The sequence below is a fragment of the Corella eumyota genome, chromosome 2 (assembly GCF_963082875.1).
Source record: "Corella eumyota chromosome 2, kaCorEumy4.1, whole genome shotgun sequence".
Taxonomy (NCBI): Eukaryota; Metazoa; Chordata; class Ascidiacea; order Phlebobranchia; family Corellidae; genus Corella; species Corella eumyota.
This window is the reverse complement of record NC_137491.1, coordinates 14,710,361-14,722,669: the sequence shown is the minus strand read 5'-3', so window position 1 is coordinate 14,722,669 and position 12,309 is coordinate 14,710,361. Positions and strand designations below refer to the sequence as shown.

The following is a 12,309-nucleotide window of genomic DNA, read 5'->3' as shown; positions in this document are numbered from 1 at the left end:
CTATTTGTGGTGCTCGCGCAAATATTCTCTAACAATTAAACAGGTTTTTATGTAATTATTTTTTTTGATTTAAAAATGGACACCACAGTGGCGTATACCGGTTATGGCATTCGATTACGAGCTGAAAGAAATAGGATTTAAGCCAAATCAACAAAGCAACACTTTTCGTTTATATTTCGACGTTTTGCGTATAGCTTAAGAATAAATGTATATTGCTTAACTAGATAGATTACGTTACATATAACAAACATATAGAGTAAGTAGGTACCGATATTTGCAACAAACATCAATAACACACAAAATTAATAAAATAAAGGGTTAGCGCGAACGCAAACCCCACTATCACAAATTATACGACCGAGTTACCCACATTTGGGGTAATCGCAGAAGTCAGCTCAGTCGAAGTGCAATGGCTGAACCTCGCCCTGGGCACACTGCCTGCCTGATCGCAGTGAAGACCCTCGTCAGGTAAGTATGCCGCATTCATCGCAAACGGACGGCTGCCCAATGAATTATAACTTCCCATTTGTGGTGCTCGCGCAAATATTCTCTAACAATTAAACAGGTTTTTATGTTATTATTTCTATAAATTTTAAAAAGGACGCCACAGTGGCATATACCGGTCATGGCGTTCGATTACGAGCTAAAAGGAATCGGATTTAATCCAAACCAACAAAGCAACATTTTTGCTTATATTTCGACGTTTAGCGTATAGCTTAAGAATAAATGTATATTGCTTAACTAGATTACCTGCAACAGCAAGTTGGTACCGGTATTTGCACCAAACATCATTATCACACAAAATTAATAAAATAAAGGGTTAGCGCGAACGCAGACCCCACTATCACAAATTATACGACCGAGTTACCCACATTTGGGGTAATCGCAGAGGTCAGCTCAGTCGAAGTGCAATGACTGAGCCTCGCCCTGGGCCGACTGCCTGCCTGATCGCAGTGAATACCCTCGTCAGGTAAGTATGCCGCATCCATCGCAAACGGACGGCAGCCAATGAATTATAACTTTCCATTTGTGGTGCTCGCACAAATATTCTCTAACAATTAAACAGGTTTTTATGTAATTCTTTTTTTTGATTTGAAAAAGGACGCCACAGTGGCATATACCGGCCATGGCATTCGAATACGAGCTGAAAGAAATCGGATTTAAGCCAAATCAACAAAGCAACACTTATCGCTTATATTTCGACGTTTTGCATATAGCCTAAGAATAAATGTATATTGCTTAACTAGATAAATTATGTTACATACAACAAACATACAGTAAGTAAGTACCGATATTTGCAACAAACATCAATAACACACAAAATTAATAAAATAAAGGGTTAGCGCGAACGCAGACCCCACAATCACAAATTATACGACCGAGTTACCCACATTTGGGGTAATCGCAGAGGTCAGCTCAATCGAAGTGCAATGACTGAGCCTCGCCCTGGGCCCACTGGCTGCCTGATCGCAGTGAAGACCCTCGTCAGGTAAGTATGCCGCATTCATCGCAAACGGACTGCTGCCCAATGAATAATAACTTCCCATTTGTGGTGCTCGCGCAAATATTCTCTAACAATTAAACAGGTTTTTATGTTATTATTTCTATAAATTTTAAAAAGGACGCCACAGTGGCATATACCGGTCATGGCGTTCGATTACGAGCTAAATGGAATCGGATTTAATCCAAACCAACAAAGCAACATTTTTTCTTATATTTCGACGTTTAGCGTATAGCTTAAGAATAAATGTATATTGCTTAACTAGATAGATTACGTTACATATAACAAACATACAGAGTAAGTAGGTACCGATATTTGGCAGCAAACATCAATAACACACAAAATTAATAAAATAAAGGGTTAGCGCGAACGCAGACCCCACTATCACAAATTATACGACCGAGTTACCCACATTTGGGGTAATCGCAGAGGTCAGCTCAGTCGAAGTGCAATGACTGAGCCTCGCCCTGGGCCCACTGCCTGCCTGATCGCAGTGAATACCCTCGTCAGGTAAGTATGCCGCATCCATCGCAAACGGACGGCAGCCGAATGAATTATAACTTTCCATTTGTGGTGCTCGCACAAATATTCTCTAACAATTAAACAGGTTTTTATGTTATTATTTCTATAAATTTTAAAAAGGACGCCACAGTGGCATATACCGGTCATGGCGTTCGATTACGAGCTAAATGGAATCGGATTTAATCCAAACCAACAAAGCAACATTTTTTCTTATATTTCGACGTTTAGCGTATAGCTTAAGAATAAATGTATATTGCTTAACTAGATTGATTACGTTACATATAACAAACATACAGAGTAAGTAGGTACCGATATTTGGCAGCAAACATCAATAACACACAAAATTAATAAAATAAAGAGTTAGCGCGAACGCAGACCCCACTATCACAAATTATACGACCGAGTTACCCACATTTGGGGTAATCGCAGAGGTCAGCTCAGTCGAAGTGCAATGACTGAGCCTCGCCCTGGGGCCACTGCCTGCCTGATCGCAGTGAAGACCCTCGTCAGGTAAGTATGCTGCATTCATCGCAAACGGACGGCTGCCCAATGAATTATAACTTCCCATTTGTGGTGCTCGCGCAAATATTCTCTAACAATTAAACAGGTTTTTATGTTATTATTTCTATAAATTTTAAAAAGGAGGCCACAGTGGCATATACCGGTCATGGCGTTTGATTACGAGCTAAAAGGAATCGGATTTAATCCAAACCAACAAAGCAACATTTTTGCTTATATTTCGACGTTTAGCGTATAGCTTAAGAATAAATGTATATTGCTTAACTAGATTACCAGCAACAGCAAGTTGGTACCGGTATTTGCACCAAACATCATTATCACACAAAATTAATAAAATAAAAGGTTAGCGCGAACGCAGACCCCACTATCACAAATTATACGACCGAGTTACCCACATTTGGGGCAATCGCAGAGGTCAGCTCAGTCGAATTGCAATGACTGAGCCTCGCCCTGGGCCCACTGCCTGCCTGATTGCATTGAATACCCTCGTCAGGTAAGTATGCCGCATACATCGCAAACGGACGGCTGCCCAATGAATTATAACTTCCTATTTGTGGTGCTCGCGCAAATATTCTCTAACAATTAAATAGGTTTTTATGTAATTATTTTTTTTGATTTAAAAATGGACACCACAGTGGCGTATACCGGTTATGGCATTCGATTACGAGCTGAAAGAAATAGGATTTAAGCCAAATCAACAAAGCAACACTTTTCGTTTATATTTCGACGTTTTGCGTATAGCTTAAGAATAAATGTATATTGCTTAACTAGATAGATTACGTTACATATAACAAACATATAGAGTAAGTAGGTACCGATATTTGCAACAAACATCAATAACACACAAAATTAATAAAATAAAGGGTTAGCGCAAACGCAAACCCCACTATCACAAATTATACGACCGAGTTACCCACATTTGGGGTAATCGCAGAAGTCAGCTCAGTCGAAGTGCAATGGCTGAACCTCGCCCTGGGCACACTGCCTGCCTGATCGCAGTGAAGACCCTCGTCAGGTAAGTATGCCGCATTCATCGCAAACGGACGGCTGCCCAATGAATTATAACTTCCCATTTGTGGTGCTCGCGCAAATATTCTCTAACAATTAAACAGGTTTTTATGTTATTATTTCTATAAATTTTAAAAAGGACGCCACAGTGGCATATACCGGTCATGGCGTTCGATTACGAGCTAAAAGGAATCGGATTTAATCCAAACCAACAAAGCAACATTTTTGCTTATATTTCGACGTTTAGCGTATAGCTTAAGAATAAATGTATATTGCTTAACTAGATTACCTGCAACAGCAAGTTGGTACCGGTATTTGCACCAAACATCATTATCACACAAAATTAATAAAATAAAGGGTTAGCGCGAACGCAGACCCCACTATCACAAATTATACGACCGAGTTACCCACATTTGGGGTAATCGCAGAGGTCAGCTCAGTCGAAGTGCAATGACTGAGCCTCGCCCTGGGCCCACTGCCTGCCTGATCGCAGTGAATACCCTCGTCAGGTAAGTATGCCGCATCCATCGCAAACGGACGGCAGCCAATGAATTATAACTTTCCATTTGTGGTGCTCGCACAAATATTCTCTAACAATTAAACAGGTTTTTATGTAATTCTTTTTTTTGATTTGAAAAAGGACGCCACAGTGGCATATACCGGTCATGGCATTCGAATACGAGCTGAAAGAAATCGGATTTAAGCCAAATCAACAAAGCAACACTTATCGCTTATATTTCGACGTTTTGCATATAGCTTAAGAATAAATGTATATTGCTTAACTAGATAAATTATGTTACATACAACAAACATACAGTAAGTAAGTACCGATATTTGCAACAAACATCAATAACACACAAAATTAATAAAATAAAGGGTTAGCGCGAACGCAGACCCCACAATCACAAATTATACGACCGAGTTACCCACATTTGGGGTAATCGCAGAGGTCAGCTCAATCGAAGTGCAATGACTGAGCCTCGCCCTGGGACCACTGCCTGCCTGATCGCAGTGAAGACCCTCGTCAGGTAAGTATGCCGCATTCATCGCAAACGGACTGCTGCCCAATGAATAATAACTTCCCATTTGTGGTGCTCGCGCAAATATTCTCTAACAATTAAACAGGTTTTTATGTTATTATTTCTATAAATTTTAAAAAGGACGCCACAGTGGCATATACCGGTCATGGCGTTCGATTACGAGCTAAATGGAATCGGATTTAATCCAAACCAACAAAGCAACATTTTTTCTTATATTTCGACGTTTAGCGTATAGCTTAAGAATAAATGTATATTGCTTAACTAGATAGATTACGTTACATATAACAAACATACAGAGTAAGTAGGTACCGATATTTGGCAGCAAACATCAATAACACACAAAATTAATAAAATAAAGGGTTAGCGCGAACGCAGACCCCACTATCACAAATTATACGACCGAGTTACCCACATTTGGGGTAATCGCAGAGGTCAGCTCAGTCGAAGTGCAATGACTGAGCCTCGCCCTGGGCCCACTGCCTGCCTGATCGCAGTGAATACCCTCGTCAGGTAAGTATGCCGCATCCATCGCAAACGGACGGCAGCCGAATGAATTATAACTTTCCATTTGTGGTGCTCGCACAAATATTCTCTAACAATTAAACAGGTTTTTATGTTATTATTTCTATAAATTTTAAAAAGGACGCCACAGTGGCATATACCGGTCATGGCGTTCGATTACGAGCTAAATGGAATCGGATTTAATCCAAACCAACAAAGCAACATTTTTTCTTATATTTCGACGTTTAGCGTATAGCTTAAGAATAAATGTATATTGCTTAACTAGATTGATTACGTTACATATAACAAACATACAGAGTAAGTAGGTACCGATATTTGGCAGCAAACATCAATAACACACAAAATTAATAAAATAAAGAGTTAGCGCGAACGCAGACCCCATTATCACAAATTATACGACCGAGTTACCCACATTTGGGGTAATCGCAGAGGTCAGCTCAGTCGAAGTGCAATGACTGAGCCTCGCCCTGGGGCCACTGCCTGCCTGATCGCAGTGAAGACCCTCGTCAGGTAAGTATGCTGCATTCATCGCAAACGGACGGCTGCCCAATGAATTATAACTTCCCATTTGTGGTGCTCGCGCAAATATTCTCTAACAATTAAACAGGTTTTTATGTTATTATTTCTATAAATTTTAAAAAGGAGGCCACAGTGGCATATACCGGTCATGGCGTTTGATTACGAGCTAAAAGGAATCGGATTTAATCCAAACCAACAAAGCAACATTTTTGCTTATATTTCGACGTTTAGCGTATAGCTTAAGAATAAATGTATATTGCTTAACTAGATTACCAGCAACAGCAAGTTGGTACCGGTATTTGCACCAAACATCATTATCACACAAAATTAATAAAATAAAAGGTTAGCGCGAACGCAGACCCCACTATCACAAATTATACGACCGAGTTACCCACATTTGGGGCAATCGCAGAAGTCAGCTCAGTCGAATTGCAATGACTGAGCCTCGCCCTGGGCCCACTGCCTGCCTGATTGCATTGAATACCCTCGTCAGGTAAGTATGCCGCATACATCGCAAACGGACGGCTGCCCAATGAATTATAACTTCCTATTTGTGGTGCTCGCGCAAATATTCTCTAACAATTAAACAGGTTTTTATGTAATTATTTTTTTTGATTTAAAAATGGACACCACAGTGGCGTATACCGGTTATGGCATTCGATTACGAGCTGAAAGAAATAGAATTTAAGCCAAATCAACAAAGCAACACTTTTCGTTTATATTTCGACGTTTTGCGTATAGCTTAAGAATAAATGTATATTGCTTAACTAGATAGATTACGTTACATATAACAAACATATAGAGTAAGTAGGTACCGATATTTGCAACAAACATCAATAACACACAAAATTAATAAAATAAAGGGTTAGCGCGAACGCAAACCCCACTATCACAAATTATACGACCGAGTTACCCACATTTGGGGTAATCGCAGAAGTCAGCTCAGTCGAAGTGCAATGGCTGAACCTCGCCCTGGGCACACTGCCTGCCTGATCGCAGTGAAGACCCTCGTCAGGTAAGTATGCCGCATTCATCGCAAACGGACGGCTGCCCAATGAATTATAACTTCCCATTTGTGGTGCTCGCGCAAATATTCTCTAACAATTAAACAGGTTTTTATGTTATTATTTCTATAAATTTTAAAAAGGACGCCACAGTGGCATATACCGGTCATGGCGTTCGATTACGAGCTAAAAGGAATCGGATTTAATCCAAACCAACAAAGCAACATTTTTGCTTATATTTCGACGTTTAGCGTATAGCTTAAGAATAAATGTATATTGCTTAACTAGATTACCTGCAACAGCAAGTTGGTACCGGTATTTGCACCAAACATCATTATCACACAAAATTAATAAAATAAAGGGTTAGCGCGAACGCAGACCCCACTATCACAAATTATACGACCGAGTTACCCACATTTGGGGTAATCGCAGAGGTCAGCTCAGTCGAAGTGCAATGACTGAGCCTCGCCCTGGGCCCACTGCCTGCCTGATCGCAGTGAATACCCTCGTCAGGTAAGTATGCCGCATCCATCGCAAACGGACGGCAGCCAATGAATTATAACTTCCCATTTGTGGTGCTCGCGCAAATATTCTCTAACAATTAAACAGGTTTTTATGTTATTATTTCTATAAATTTTAAAAAGGACGCCACAGTGGCATATACCGGTCATGGCGTTCGATTACGAGCTAAATGGAATCGGATTTAATCCAAACCAACAAAGCAACATTTTTTCTTATATTTCGACGTTTAGCGTATAGCTTAAGAATAAATGTATATTGCTTAACTAGATAGATTACGTTACATATAACAAACATACAGAGTAAGTAGGTACCGATATTTGGCAGCAAACATCAATAACACACAAAATTAATAAAATAAAGGGTTAGCGCGAACGCAGACCCCACTATCACAAATTATACGACCGAGTTACCCACATTTGGGGTAATCGCAGAGGTCAGCTCAGTCGAAGTGCAATGACTGAGCCTCGCCCTGGGCCCACTGCCTGCCTGATCGCAGTGAATACCCTCGTCAGGTAAGTATGCCGCATCCATCGCAAACGGACGGCAGCCGAATGAATTATAACTTTCCATTTGTGGTGCTCGCACAAATATTCTCTAACAATTAAACAGGTTTTTATGTAATTCTTTTTTTTGATTTGAAAAAGGACGCCACAGTGGCATATACCGGTCATGGCATTCGAATACGAGCTGAAAGAAATCGGATTTAAGCCAAATCAACAAAGCAACACTTTTCGCTTGTATTTCGACGTTTTGCATATAGCTTAAGAATAAATGTATATTGCTTAACTAGATAAATTATGTTACATACAGTAAGTAGGTACCGATATTTGCAACAAACATCAATAACACACAAAATTAATAAAATAAAGGGTTAGCGCGAACGCAGACCCCACTATCACAAACTATACGACCGAGTTACCCACATTTGGGGTAATCGCAGAGGTCAGCTCAATCGAAGTGCAATGACTGAGCCTCGCCCTGGGCCCACTGCCTGCCTGATCGCAGTGAAGACCCTCGTCAGGTAAGTATGCCGCATTCATCGCAAACGGACGGCTGCCCAATGAATAATAACTTCCCATTTGTGGTGCTCGCGCAAATATTCTCTAACAATTAAACAGGTTTTTATGTTATTATTTCTATAAATTTTAAAAAGGACGCCACAGTGGCATATACCGGTCATGGCGTTCGATTACGAGCTAAAAGGAATCGGATTTAATCCAAACCAACAAAGCAACATTTTTTCTTATATTTCGACGTTTAGCGTATAGCTTAAGAATAAATGTATATTGCTTAACTAGATAGATTACGTTACATATAACAAACATACAGAGTAAGTAGGTACCGATATTTGGCAACAAACATCAATAACACACAAAATTAATAAAATAAAGGGTTAGCGCGAACGCAGACCCCACTATCACAGATTATACGACCGAGTTACCCACATTTGGGGTAATCGCAGAGGTCAGCTCAGTCGAAGTGCAATGACTGAGCCTCGCCCTGGGCCCACTGCCTGCCCGATCGCAGTGAAGACCCTCGTGAGGTAAGTATTCTGCATACATCGCAAACGGACTGCTGCCAAATGAATAATAACTTCCCATTTGTGGTGCTCGCGCAAATATTCTCTAACAATTAAACAGGTTTTTATGTAATTATTTTTTTTGATTTGAAAAAGGACGCCACAGTGGCATATACCGGTCATGGCATTCGAATACGAGCTGAAAGAAATAGGATTTAAGCCAAATCAACAAAGCAACACTTTTCGCTTATATTTCGACATTTTGCGTATAGCTTAAGAATAAATGTATATTGCTTAACTAGATAGATTACGTTACATATAACAAACATACAGAGTAAGTAGGTACCGATATTTGGCAACAAACATCAATAACACACAAAATTAATAAAATAAAGGGTTAGCGCGAACGCAAACCACACTATCACAAATTATACGACCGAGTTACCCACATTTGGGGTAATCGCAGAGGTCAGCTCAGTCGAAGTGCAATGACTGAGCCTCGCCCTGGGCCCACTGCCTGCCTGATCGCAGTGAAGACCCTCGTCAGGTAAGTATGCCGCATACTTCGCAATTGCACGGCAGCCGATTGAATTATAAATTTCCATTTGTGGTGCTCGCGCAAATATTCTCTAACAATTAAACAGGTTTTTATGTTATTATTTCTATAAATTTTAAAAAGGAGGCCACAGTGGCATATACCGGTCATGGCGTTCGATTACGAGCTAAAAGGAATCGGATTTAATCCAAACCAACAAAGCAACATTTTTGCTTATATTTCGACGTTTAGCGTATAGCTTAAGAATAAATGTATATTGCTTAACTAGATTACCTGCAACAGCAAGTTGGTACCGGTATTTGCACCAAACATCATTATCACACAAAATTATAAAATAAAGGGTTAGCGCGACCGCAGACCCCACTATCACAAATTATACGACCGAGTTACCCGCATTTGGGGCAATCGCAGAGGTCAGCTCAGTCGAATTGCAATGACTGAGCCTCGCCCTGGGCCCACTGCCTGACTGATTGCATTGAATACCCTCGTCAGGTAAGTATGCCGCATACATCGCAAACGGACGGCTGCCCAATGAATTATAACTTCCTATTTGTGGTGCTCGCGCAAATATTCTCTAACAATTAAACAGGTTTTTATGTAATTATTTTTTTTGATTTGAAAAAGGACGCCACAGTGGCGTATACCGGTCATGGCATTCGATTACGAGCTGAAAGAAATCGGATTTAAGCCAAATCAACAAAGCAACACTTTTCGCTTATATTTCGACGTTTTGCGTATAGCTTAAGAATAAATGTATATTGCTTAACTAGATAGATTACATTACATATAACAAACATACAGAGTAAGTAGTTACCGATATTTGGCAACAAACATCAATAACACACAAAATTAATAAAATAAAGGGTTAGCGCGAACGCAGACCCCACTATCACAGATTATACGACCGAGTTACCCACATTTGGGGTAATCGCAGAGGTCAGCTCAGTCGAAGTGCAATGACTGAGCCTCGCCCTGGGCCCAGTGCCTGCCCGATCGCAGTGAAGACCCTCGTGAGGTAAGTATTCTGCATACATCGCAAACGGACTGCTGCCAAATGAATAATAACTTCCCATTTGTGGTGCTCGCGCAAATATTCTCTAACAATTAAACAGGTTTTTATGTAATTATTTTTTTTGATTTGAAAAAGGACGCCACAGTGGCATATACCGGTCATGGCATTCGAATACGAGCTGAAAGAAATAAGATTTAAGCCAAATCAACAAAGCAACACTTTTCGCTTATATTTCGACATTTTGCGTATAGCTTAAGAATAAATGTATATTGCTTAACTAGATAGATTACGTTACATATAACAAACATACAGAGTAAGTAGGTACCGATATTTGGCAACAAACATCAATAACACACAAAATTAATAAAATAAAGGGTTAGCGCGAACGCAGACCACACTATCACAAATTATACGACCGAGTTACCCACATTTGGGGTAATCGCAGAGGTCAGCTCAGTCGAAGTGCAATGACTGAGCCTCGCCCTGGGCCCACTGCCTGCCTGATCGCAGTGAAGACCCTCGTCAGGTAAGTATGCCGCATACATCGCAATTGCACGGCAGCCGATTGAATTATAAATTTCCATTTGTGGTGCTCGCGCAAATATTCTCTAACAATTAAACAGGTTTTTATGTAATTATTTTTTTTGATGTGAAAAAGGACGCCACAGTGGCGTATACCGGTCATATTTCTTGCAGCTCGTAATCGAATGCCATGACCGGTATACGCCACTGTGGCGTCCTTTTTCAAATCAAATAAAATAACTACATAAAAACCTGTTTAATTGTTAGAGAATATTTGCGCGAGCACCACAAATGGAAAGTTATAATTCATTTGGCTGCCATGCAATTGCGATGTATGCGGCATACTTACCTGACGAGGGTATTTAATGCGATCAGGCAGGCAGTGGGCCCAGGGCGAGGCTCAGTCATTGCACTTCGACTGAGCTAACCTCTGCGATTACCCCAAATGTGGGTAACTCGGTCGTATAATTTGTGATAGTGGGGTCTGCGTTCGCGCTAACCCTTTATTTTATTAATTTTGTGTGTTATTGATGTTTGGTGCAAATACCGGTACCAACTTGCTGTTGCAGGTAATCTAGTTAAGCAATATACATTTATTCTTAAGCTATACGCTAAACGTCGAAATATAAGCAAAAATGTTGCTTTGTTGGTTTGGATTAAATCCGATTCCTTTTAGCTCGTAATCGAACGCCATGACCGGTATATGCCACTGTGGCGTCCTTTTTAAAATTTATAGAAATAATAACATAAAAACCTGTTTAATTGTTAGAGAATATTTGCACGAGCACCACAAATGGGAAGTTATAATTCATTGGGCAGCCGTCCGTTTGCGATGAATGCGGCATCCTTACCTGACGAGGGTCTTCACAAGGCAGGCAGTGTGCCCAGGGCGAGGCTCAGCCATTGCACTTCGAATAAGCTGACTTCTGCGATTACCCCAAATGTGGGTAACTCGGTCGTATAATTTGTGATAGTGGGGTCTGCGTTCGCGCTAACCCTTTATTTTATTAATTTTGTGTGTTATTGATGTTTGTTGCAAATATCGGTACCTACTTACTGTATGTTTGTTGTATGTAACGTAAAGCAATATACATTTATTCTTAAGCTATACGCAAAACGTCGAAATATAATCGATAAATGTTGCTTTGTTGATTTGGCTTAAATCCGATTTCTTTCAGCTCGTAATCGAATGCCATGACCGGTATATGCCACTGTGGCGTCCTTTTTCAAATCAAAAAAATAATTACATAAAAACTTGTTTAATTGTTAGAGAATATTTGCGCGAGCACCACAAATGGAAAGTTATAATTCATTCGGCTGCCATGCAATTGCGATGTATGCGGCATACTTACCTGACGAGGGTCTTCACTGCGATCAGGCAGGCAGTGGGCTCAGGGCAAGGCTCAGTCATTGCACTTCGACTGAGCTGACCTCTGCGATTACCCCAAATGCGGGTAACTCGGTCGTATAATTTCTGATAGTGAGGTCTGCGTTCGCGCTAACCCTTTATTTTATTAATTTTGTGTGTTATTGATGTTTGTTG

At 40.4% G+C, this 12,309-nt stretch overlaps 24 non-coding genes across 24 annotated transcripts; 3 read left to right on the top strand and 21 right to left on the bottom strand.

The window, feature by feature from the left end:
* Window positions 1-312: 312 nt before the first annotated feature.
* Window positions 313-476, bottom strand: LOC145744247 (U1 spliceosomal RNA). Its single transcript, XR_014281119.1, has one exon. It is a non-coding gene; the product is annotated as a U1 spliceosomal RNA (small nuclear RNA).
* Window positions 477-814: 338 nt separating this feature from the next.
* LOC145744180 (U1 spliceosomal RNA) lies at window positions 815-978 on the bottom strand. The gene has a single exon (XR_014281056.1). It is a non-coding gene; the product is annotated as a U1 spliceosomal RNA (small nuclear RNA).
* A 355-nt stretch (window positions 979-1,333) lies between these two features.
* On the bottom strand, window positions 1,334-1,497 carry LOC145744218 (U1 spliceosomal RNA). The gene has a single exon (XR_014281092.1). It is a non-coding gene; the product is annotated as a U1 spliceosomal RNA (small nuclear RNA).
* A 358-nt stretch (window positions 1,498-1,855) lies between these two features.
* Window positions 1,856-2,019, bottom strand: LOC145744349 (U1 spliceosomal RNA). The gene has a single exon (XR_014281212.1). It is a non-coding gene; the product is annotated as a U1 spliceosomal RNA (small nuclear RNA).
* A 358-nt stretch (window positions 2,020-2,377) lies between these two features.
* LOC145744199 (U1 spliceosomal RNA) lies at window positions 2,378-2,541 on the bottom strand. Its single transcript, XR_014281074.1, has one exon. It is a non-coding gene; the product is annotated as a U1 spliceosomal RNA (small nuclear RNA).
* A 339-nt stretch (window positions 2,542-2,880) lies between these two features.
* LOC145744277 (U1 spliceosomal RNA) lies at window positions 2,881-3,043 on the bottom strand. The gene has a single exon (XR_014281146.1). It is a non-coding gene; the product is annotated as a U1 spliceosomal RNA (small nuclear RNA).
* A 358-nt stretch (window positions 3,044-3,401) lies between these two features.
* On the bottom strand, window positions 3,402-3,565 carry LOC145744255 (U1 spliceosomal RNA). Its single transcript, XR_014281127.1, has one exon. It is a non-coding gene; the product is annotated as a U1 spliceosomal RNA (small nuclear RNA).
* Window positions 3,566-3,903: 338 nt separating this feature from the next.
* LOC145744347 (U1 spliceosomal RNA) lies at window positions 3,904-4,067 on the bottom strand. The gene has a single exon (XR_014281211.1). It is a non-coding gene; the product is annotated as a U1 spliceosomal RNA (small nuclear RNA).
* A 355-nt stretch (window positions 4,068-4,422) lies between these two features.
* Window positions 4,423-4,586, bottom strand: LOC145744366 (U1 spliceosomal RNA). Its single transcript, XR_014281228.1, has one exon. It is a non-coding gene; the product is annotated as a U1 spliceosomal RNA (small nuclear RNA).
* A 358-nt stretch (window positions 4,587-4,944) lies between these two features.
* On the bottom strand, window positions 4,945-5,108 carry LOC145744346 (U1 spliceosomal RNA). Its single transcript, XR_014281210.1, has one exon. It is a non-coding gene; the product is annotated as a U1 spliceosomal RNA (small nuclear RNA).
* A 358-nt stretch (window positions 5,109-5,466) lies between these two features.
* LOC145744222 (U1 spliceosomal RNA) lies at window positions 5,467-5,630 on the bottom strand. The gene has a single exon (XR_014281096.1). It is a non-coding gene; the product is annotated as a U1 spliceosomal RNA (small nuclear RNA).
* Window positions 5,631-5,969: 339 nt separating this feature from the next.
* LOC145744295 (U1 spliceosomal RNA) lies at window positions 5,970-6,132 on the bottom strand. Its single transcript, XR_014281163.1, has one exon. It is a non-coding gene; the product is annotated as a U1 spliceosomal RNA (small nuclear RNA).
* A 358-nt stretch (window positions 6,133-6,490) lies between these two features.
* On the bottom strand, window positions 6,491-6,654 carry LOC145744246 (U1 spliceosomal RNA). The gene has a single exon (XR_014281118.1). It is a non-coding gene; the product is annotated as a U1 spliceosomal RNA (small nuclear RNA).
* Window positions 6,655-6,992: 338 nt separating this feature from the next.
* On the bottom strand, window positions 6,993-7,156 carry LOC145744345 (U1 spliceosomal RNA). The gene has a single exon (XR_014281209.1). It is a non-coding gene; the product is annotated as a U1 spliceosomal RNA (small nuclear RNA).
* A 357-nt stretch (window positions 7,157-7,513) lies between these two features.
* Window positions 7,514-7,677, bottom strand: LOC145744344 (U1 spliceosomal RNA). The gene has a single exon (XR_014281208.1). It is a non-coding gene; the product is annotated as a U1 spliceosomal RNA (small nuclear RNA).
* A 345-nt stretch (window positions 7,678-8,022) lies between these two features.
* On the bottom strand, window positions 8,023-8,186 carry LOC145744360 (U1 spliceosomal RNA). Its single transcript, XR_014281223.1, has one exon. It is a non-coding gene; the product is annotated as a U1 spliceosomal RNA (small nuclear RNA).
* Window positions 8,187-8,544: 358 nt separating this feature from the next.
* Window positions 8,545-8,708, bottom strand: LOC145744245 (U1 spliceosomal RNA). Its single transcript, XR_014281117.1, has one exon. It is a non-coding gene; the product is annotated as a U1 spliceosomal RNA (small nuclear RNA).
* Window positions 8,709-9,068: 360 nt separating this feature from the next.
* Window positions 9,069-9,231, bottom strand: LOC145744185 (U1 spliceosomal RNA). Its single transcript, XR_014281061.1, has one exon. It is a non-coding gene; the product is annotated as a U1 spliceosomal RNA (small nuclear RNA).
* A 337-nt stretch (window positions 9,232-9,568) lies between these two features.
* On the bottom strand, window positions 9,569-9,732 carry LOC145744302 (U1 spliceosomal RNA). Its single transcript, XR_014281170.1, has one exon. It is a non-coding gene; the product is annotated as a U1 spliceosomal RNA (small nuclear RNA).
* Window positions 9,733-10,091: 359 nt separating this feature from the next.
* Window positions 10,092-10,255, bottom strand: LOC145744276 (U1 spliceosomal RNA). Its single transcript, XR_014281145.1, has one exon. It is a non-coding gene; the product is annotated as a U1 spliceosomal RNA (small nuclear RNA).
* Window positions 10,256-10,615: 360 nt separating this feature from the next.
* Window positions 10,616-10,778, bottom strand: LOC145744181 (U1 spliceosomal RNA). The gene has a single exon (XR_014281057.1). It is a non-coding gene; the product is annotated as a U1 spliceosomal RNA (small nuclear RNA).
* A 329-nt stretch (window positions 10,779-11,107) lies between these two features.
* LOC145744207 (U1 spliceosomal RNA) lies at window positions 11,108-11,271 on the top strand. Its single transcript, XR_014281082.1, has one exon. It is a non-coding gene; the product is annotated as a U1 spliceosomal RNA (small nuclear RNA).
* A 338-nt stretch (window positions 11,272-11,609) lies between these two features.
* LOC145744317 (U1 spliceosomal RNA) lies at window positions 11,610-11,767 on the top strand. Its single transcript, XR_014281184.1, has one exon. It is a non-coding gene; the product is annotated as a U1 spliceosomal RNA (small nuclear RNA).
* A 343-nt stretch (window positions 11,768-12,110) lies between these two features.
* Window positions 12,111-12,274, top strand: LOC145744240 (U1 spliceosomal RNA). Its single transcript, XR_014281113.1, has one exon. It is a non-coding gene; the product is annotated as a U1 spliceosomal RNA (small nuclear RNA).
* The last annotated feature ends 35 nt before the right edge of the window (window positions 12,275-12,309 follow it).